General features: G+C 38.7%; 1 pseudogene; it reads left to right on the top strand.

The window, feature by feature from the left end:
* Window positions 1-513: 513 nt before the first annotated feature.
* Window positions 514-1,180, top strand: LOC147419127 (uncharacterized; annotated as a pseudogene).
* The last annotated feature ends 4,295 nt before the right edge of the window (window positions 1,181-5,475 follow it).

Consider the following 5,475-nt stretch of genomic DNA (forward strand, 5'->3'; position numbering starts at 1 on the left):
TTGTTGAATAAGGTGTGCTTGCATGTATGATAATAAAGATGCTCATGTGCAATTTCCATTTTTAATTGAGATGGGAAACTCTTATTTCAGGCAATAATATCGATAAATGGGTGTGATGATTTAAAGAAGCACATGTTTTGGATGTTCTTGAAGCTTGAAATTACCTTTTGCTCCTAGGCTATTTACTTGTCTTTAGAGATACTTTGTTGGTTTTTAATGCAGACACTTTTAAATAAATGACATGATTTGGAAACACATTGATTAAAGTTCAATATGATGGCTTGTTTGTAGAGGCTCTTGATTGCAAGGTCGTCCATCCCTATATAATCCCTATATATTTTACGAGAGAGAGAGAGAGAGAGAGAGAGAGAGAGAGAGAGAGAGAGAGAGAGAGAGAGAGAGAGAAGAAGAAGAAGAAGAGGAGAGACTTGAGAGTATCTCATAAGGATGTGATGTATGTAAACTTTTGTGCTTGATAATTCTGGCTTGCAAGGCATACAGGTTCTATCAAAGATGAGTCAGAGTACTTTGCTCCAATTCTTTAAAAGGGGACAAAAGACCTCAACATCAGATAAAAAATCTCACGTATCAAATAACCATATTTCAAAGCAATCCATGAGGGAGTTTGTAAAAGATATATTTGGATCAGATAGTGAGGTGGAAGACATTGTGGAGATAGAGGATACTCTCGAGGTTAGTGTGGAGAGTTTGAATGCCCAGGCTATAGAAGAGATTAAAGGTGTAAGACAATCAATTGATGGGTCACAAAATGATTTCTCTACAGCCACAAACGTGATTGCACCAACGAAGGCTAAAAAAGGTAACTGTAAGGAAGTTTTGTCAAGAATGGGTAAATACGTATTCCTTTGTTTTCCAGGTCATTCATAAGGACAAGGAGTTTATGAATTGTGCTTGGTGTACAAAGTATAAAGTTAAGGGACCTTGGGGAGGAGGAAATGGTTGTAAAACAATCATGAAGAGTGTCATAAGAAAACATAATAAGTCCAAGGAGCACATTTGGGTTGCAACAAAGCACCATAGCAAAGGTGGAAAACAGATGAAGTCTCATGCAAAAGAAGTTATTAGTAGAAATAGGCACAAGGTCATTACCGTCATGAAACTTGCATATTTCAATGAAAAAGTAAAGGTTTCACTTAGGGACTATTCTTATTATCTCTAGGTTATATACTTCAAGATACTTTGCAATTTTGAATGTATGTTTCAAATGTTTACTACAAAATTATGAATGCATGCATGTGTAGAGGTGCCACTTGTTATGTTGTCACAACATAGAATTGTATAGAGTACATTAATAGTGTTTACACAATGAAGCTTAGCTCTACGATTTTAAGCCTCATTTGATCTTCACAACTCATGAACCTATAATTGACTCTCAACTTTTACATGTTGAGAGTCATTTCAAGCTCAATAAATGTAGACTAGCAGTCACATATAATTAATTAAAATCTAGGGAAGGGAGTTAACTTTAAGGCCTAAGTTACATGTGGCAAAGAAAGAGAAATTTAAATGGAAAATTATACCCAAACTATGAATGCATTATTAGGGATTATGCATGCCAAAAATTGTTATTAGCCCGACATATCTCTTTTCAACAAAAGAAATGGTTATGGCTAAGAGATCAAATAAAATAATAAGAATTATGTATCCTTTTTGGGTTTTCCAAAGTAGGTTGAGAAAGCAACTAAAAATCACATTATTCATACACAATTTGTAAATTTGTATTTGCCTTGCACAACACACTTCCAAAAAACAGTTATAAGAAAGAGTATAATTTGGCAAATTCTAGATTTAAATCTTCCTTTATAGATAAGGTAATTAAACCCAATAATATCTTAGAGAAAACAAGTGTCAAGCATAAATCACAATGACCTACATAAGACAATGCCCTAATAGGTGTGCTATACGACCTACAATTTATTTTATTTCTCTCTCTCTCTCTCTCTCTCTCTCTCTCTCTCTCTCTCTCTCTCTCTCTCTCTCTCAACCTCAACACACACACATACATACACAACACGCATACACATACACACGGATTACATACTCTATAGAGGAAGCACAGAGGCCAGCAAAACTTAGACAAAAGGCAATGGCTATGTCATTTTCAGGGAAATATCTATTTCCAAAAAATAATAGATCAAATGAAGTTCTATTTGCACTCTTCTCTTTTAAATCTAGTTGGTGGAAGTGCACAAAGACATAATTCTTGGCCCCCAATGAAGCCTTTGTGTGTGTGTGTGTGTGTGTGTGTGTGTGTGTGGTTGAAAGCATGTTTTGGTGGTACAAAAAGGACTCTCCTTGACACAACATAGGCTTGGTGGTTCATGTGTGTAAAAAGAGAGGGCCTTTTAATTGGAATTGGGGAGGGTCTATATATTTCTTTTTCTTTATTTGAAGACATTATTATCTTTTGAAACTAGCCACTCCAGGGAAGAGGTGGGCGGGACAGGGGGGGTTATGGTTCGGTGCTTTGACGTCCTCTCTCTCTCTCTCTCTCTCTCCCTCTCTCTCTCTCTCACTCTCTCTCTCTCTCTCTCTCTCTCTCTCTCTCTCACACACACACACACACACACACACACACACACACATTATAGACTAGACAATCACTCTACTTACCCTTAACCAACCAAACATAGCCTATGATCCTTGTCCCACTCAAGGACACATTACTCTTTGCAGTTCTGCCTCCCTTCCCCAAGAATTCTATGCCATGTTTTTTGATCAGGTACTCTAATTTTCTGACAACTCTGCAACCTTTGATCCTTGTCCCACTAAAGGATACATCAAATTATATCTAGTATCTTGAGTTGAGTAGGGTTCATAGCTCATATCTTGATACAGTACCTCATCTTATAGGTCTCAATGAAAATTAATGGGCACTATCTGTCTTTGAACTTCTTTCGAGCCCCTTATCTCTCCCCGCACACATGCAAGATCGATAAAGCAAATAATAACTATAATTTACTGAATTAGTGGGCATTATCCGTCTTTGAACTGCTTTTGAGGCCCTTCTCTTTCCCCACACACATACAGGATCGATAATAGCTTGGTTTACTGAATGCTTACTATATTCCCCTGCGCAACTCGTGCTATTTGATCATGTGTCTTTTGGCCTAGCTGGAGCGGTGAACATGTGGATACCCTATCTTGTTATATGCATAACCCACCCCTGAGTACGGACATGTGGAGGCCTTCATCACTTGCACATGGGCATAACCCACCCCTGAGTAAGGACATGTGGAGGCGGTCCGGGGCGGGCAACAAGAAGAGCAACCTCTAGACACCCTTCAAGGCTCCCGTGCTGCTCAATGGGGTTGGGGCACAACACAACACAAACCAAAATAACAAACCCACAGCCAAATCCCAACTACACAAGGGGCACCACCTAGTTTAAGAGCGAACTAGGACGCAAAGAGGAGAATCGTTAGAGCAACCCACAAACAAGCAAGGAATTTACACTAACCCTAACACCAATGGAACACTCTCACACACTAAAACACGAGAGAGAGAGAGAGAGAGAGAGAGAGAGAGAGAGAGAGATAGTGCTCGGACTTCTTTGAAACGTATCGGCAATGATCAAGCAAACACAATTATATATGTAAGAAAGAGAGAGAAAGGGGGAGGGGGTGCTTGTTGCATTAATACCTTCTTACAAATCTGTCATGACAAATCAAAGTGAGATTAGTATTTGTTCAACATAGCTTGCGTAAGTTTCACCACAACACATCACAAGAAAAGCCACCCCAATCACTGTCTTAAGGCCAGGGGAGTCCTCTCCACCCTGTCGCCCTCTTACAGTATGTGGGATTTATGGCTAGATTGATGACAACACCAGAGACAAGCTATCAAGAACTTAACAAAAAACACCAAGACACTTACGCATCATTGTTGTCCATTACTTCACGTTGGGAGGGAGACAAAGTATCCAAGCTTAATCCAAATCCACCCTCCTTGATTCAGCAAATGTTGGGCTTACACTAGTAGGAGAAATGATAGATTTCCTACTCTCAATTGAATGATCACTCTCTCTCTTACAATGGCATAGAGTTCCCTTGCTAATCCCCTATTACAACATATGCACATTCATAAGACAATGAGCTTCCACTCAAGAGCTCCTTCTAGAGAGGTTGAGCTTGGCTTCTCAAGCTATAGCATAGTGCTCTTGCTTATGGCTCCCCCTTTTTGTGCTAGCTACACCCTCCTTTTATAGCAATTTTGAAGGCTAGGGTTACTCCTATAACCATGGTTGGGTTAGATTTTCAGCAATTTATCTAATTTCTTTTGCTTGGAATTATCAAGAAGTTGGTGGGGAAAGAGAGAGGAGAGAAATGGAGGTGATAGGACTTTTCATAGTGGGTTAGTGTTAGTAGAGTTAGTATTAATTTACAAATGGAATTGGATATTTACAATGGGAGTATCCATGTAGGATACAAATAAGGAAGAAAAACTCTTAAGAGGTAAGAAAAGGTGGATTTCTTACAAGGTTGATGCTCCAAGTGTCTTGAGTAGGGCCAATTTTGACGCTTGTTGACGGTCCACTAGCTTTGACGGTACATTTTTTCTCCACTCTTGACCTTCCTTGAGAGACAAGGTAATTGAAGCTGAGTAATCAACCACCATGATGCTGTCTTTTAAGAGAAGAGGCTGAATTTTGTGGTTTTTTTGATAGATATGGGTAAATTGGAGGAGGAAAAATGAGACTTGGTGGTCAATTTTGGAATGGAATTGTGTGTGGGAGGTATGAGTTCACCATGGTTTCTCTTATTCTTCAAAGTTGAGGAGAAGGTGAGTAGGGTGCAGAGAGGAGTGGTGAGAGAGGTGGGGATGATGAGTGGAGAAGTGTGTGTGAAAGAGGAAAATGATAAAGTGGAAGAGAGAGTGTGGCTGCATAGCATGGGAAAACTGGGGTCCACTAATAAAATCATAGCTCACAGCTCGTAGCTCAAAAAAATATGAAAAAATTTGAGGCAAAAGTTCAGCCCACGAGCTACAACTTTTGCTTGTATCACCTTTTCAAATTCGGAGAGCAAGTGAAATTTAAAAATTCAGCAAAACCGACCGTTTTTTTCCACTGCACAAGGTCCTTGTGGGGTCCTTCTTTGGATGATTCTTTTGAATACCTCCAAGAGTGATCCCTCCATAGTGCATGTATGCATGCCACCTACCCTTGACCTTATTTGGTAGGTCTATAATTGAAGATATTGTTGAGATCATGATATAAGTGAATAGTACAACTAAGAAAATCAAATATTGAGGGGTCTAAAAAATATGTACATGTCAAATATAAATAATATAGGTGGAAAAATATAAAGGGGTCAAAATAAATCTCTCTCATTATAAGTCTACCATAAAAAGATGAATATTTTTGGTGGTCTAATTTATGAGAGTAATAGAGAATATATGTAGGAAGGAAAAAATCACAATAGTGAAAAAAATATACACATAAATAGAGCTAGT

The sequence above is a fragment of the Adiantum capillus-veneris genome, chromosome 29, assembly GCF_014529385.1.
Source record: "Adiantum capillus-veneris isolate H3 chromosome 29, ASM1452938v2, whole genome shotgun sequence".
NCBI lineage: Eukaryota > Viridiplantae > Streptophyta > Polypodiopsida > Polypodiales > Pteridaceae > Adiantum > Adiantum capillus-veneris.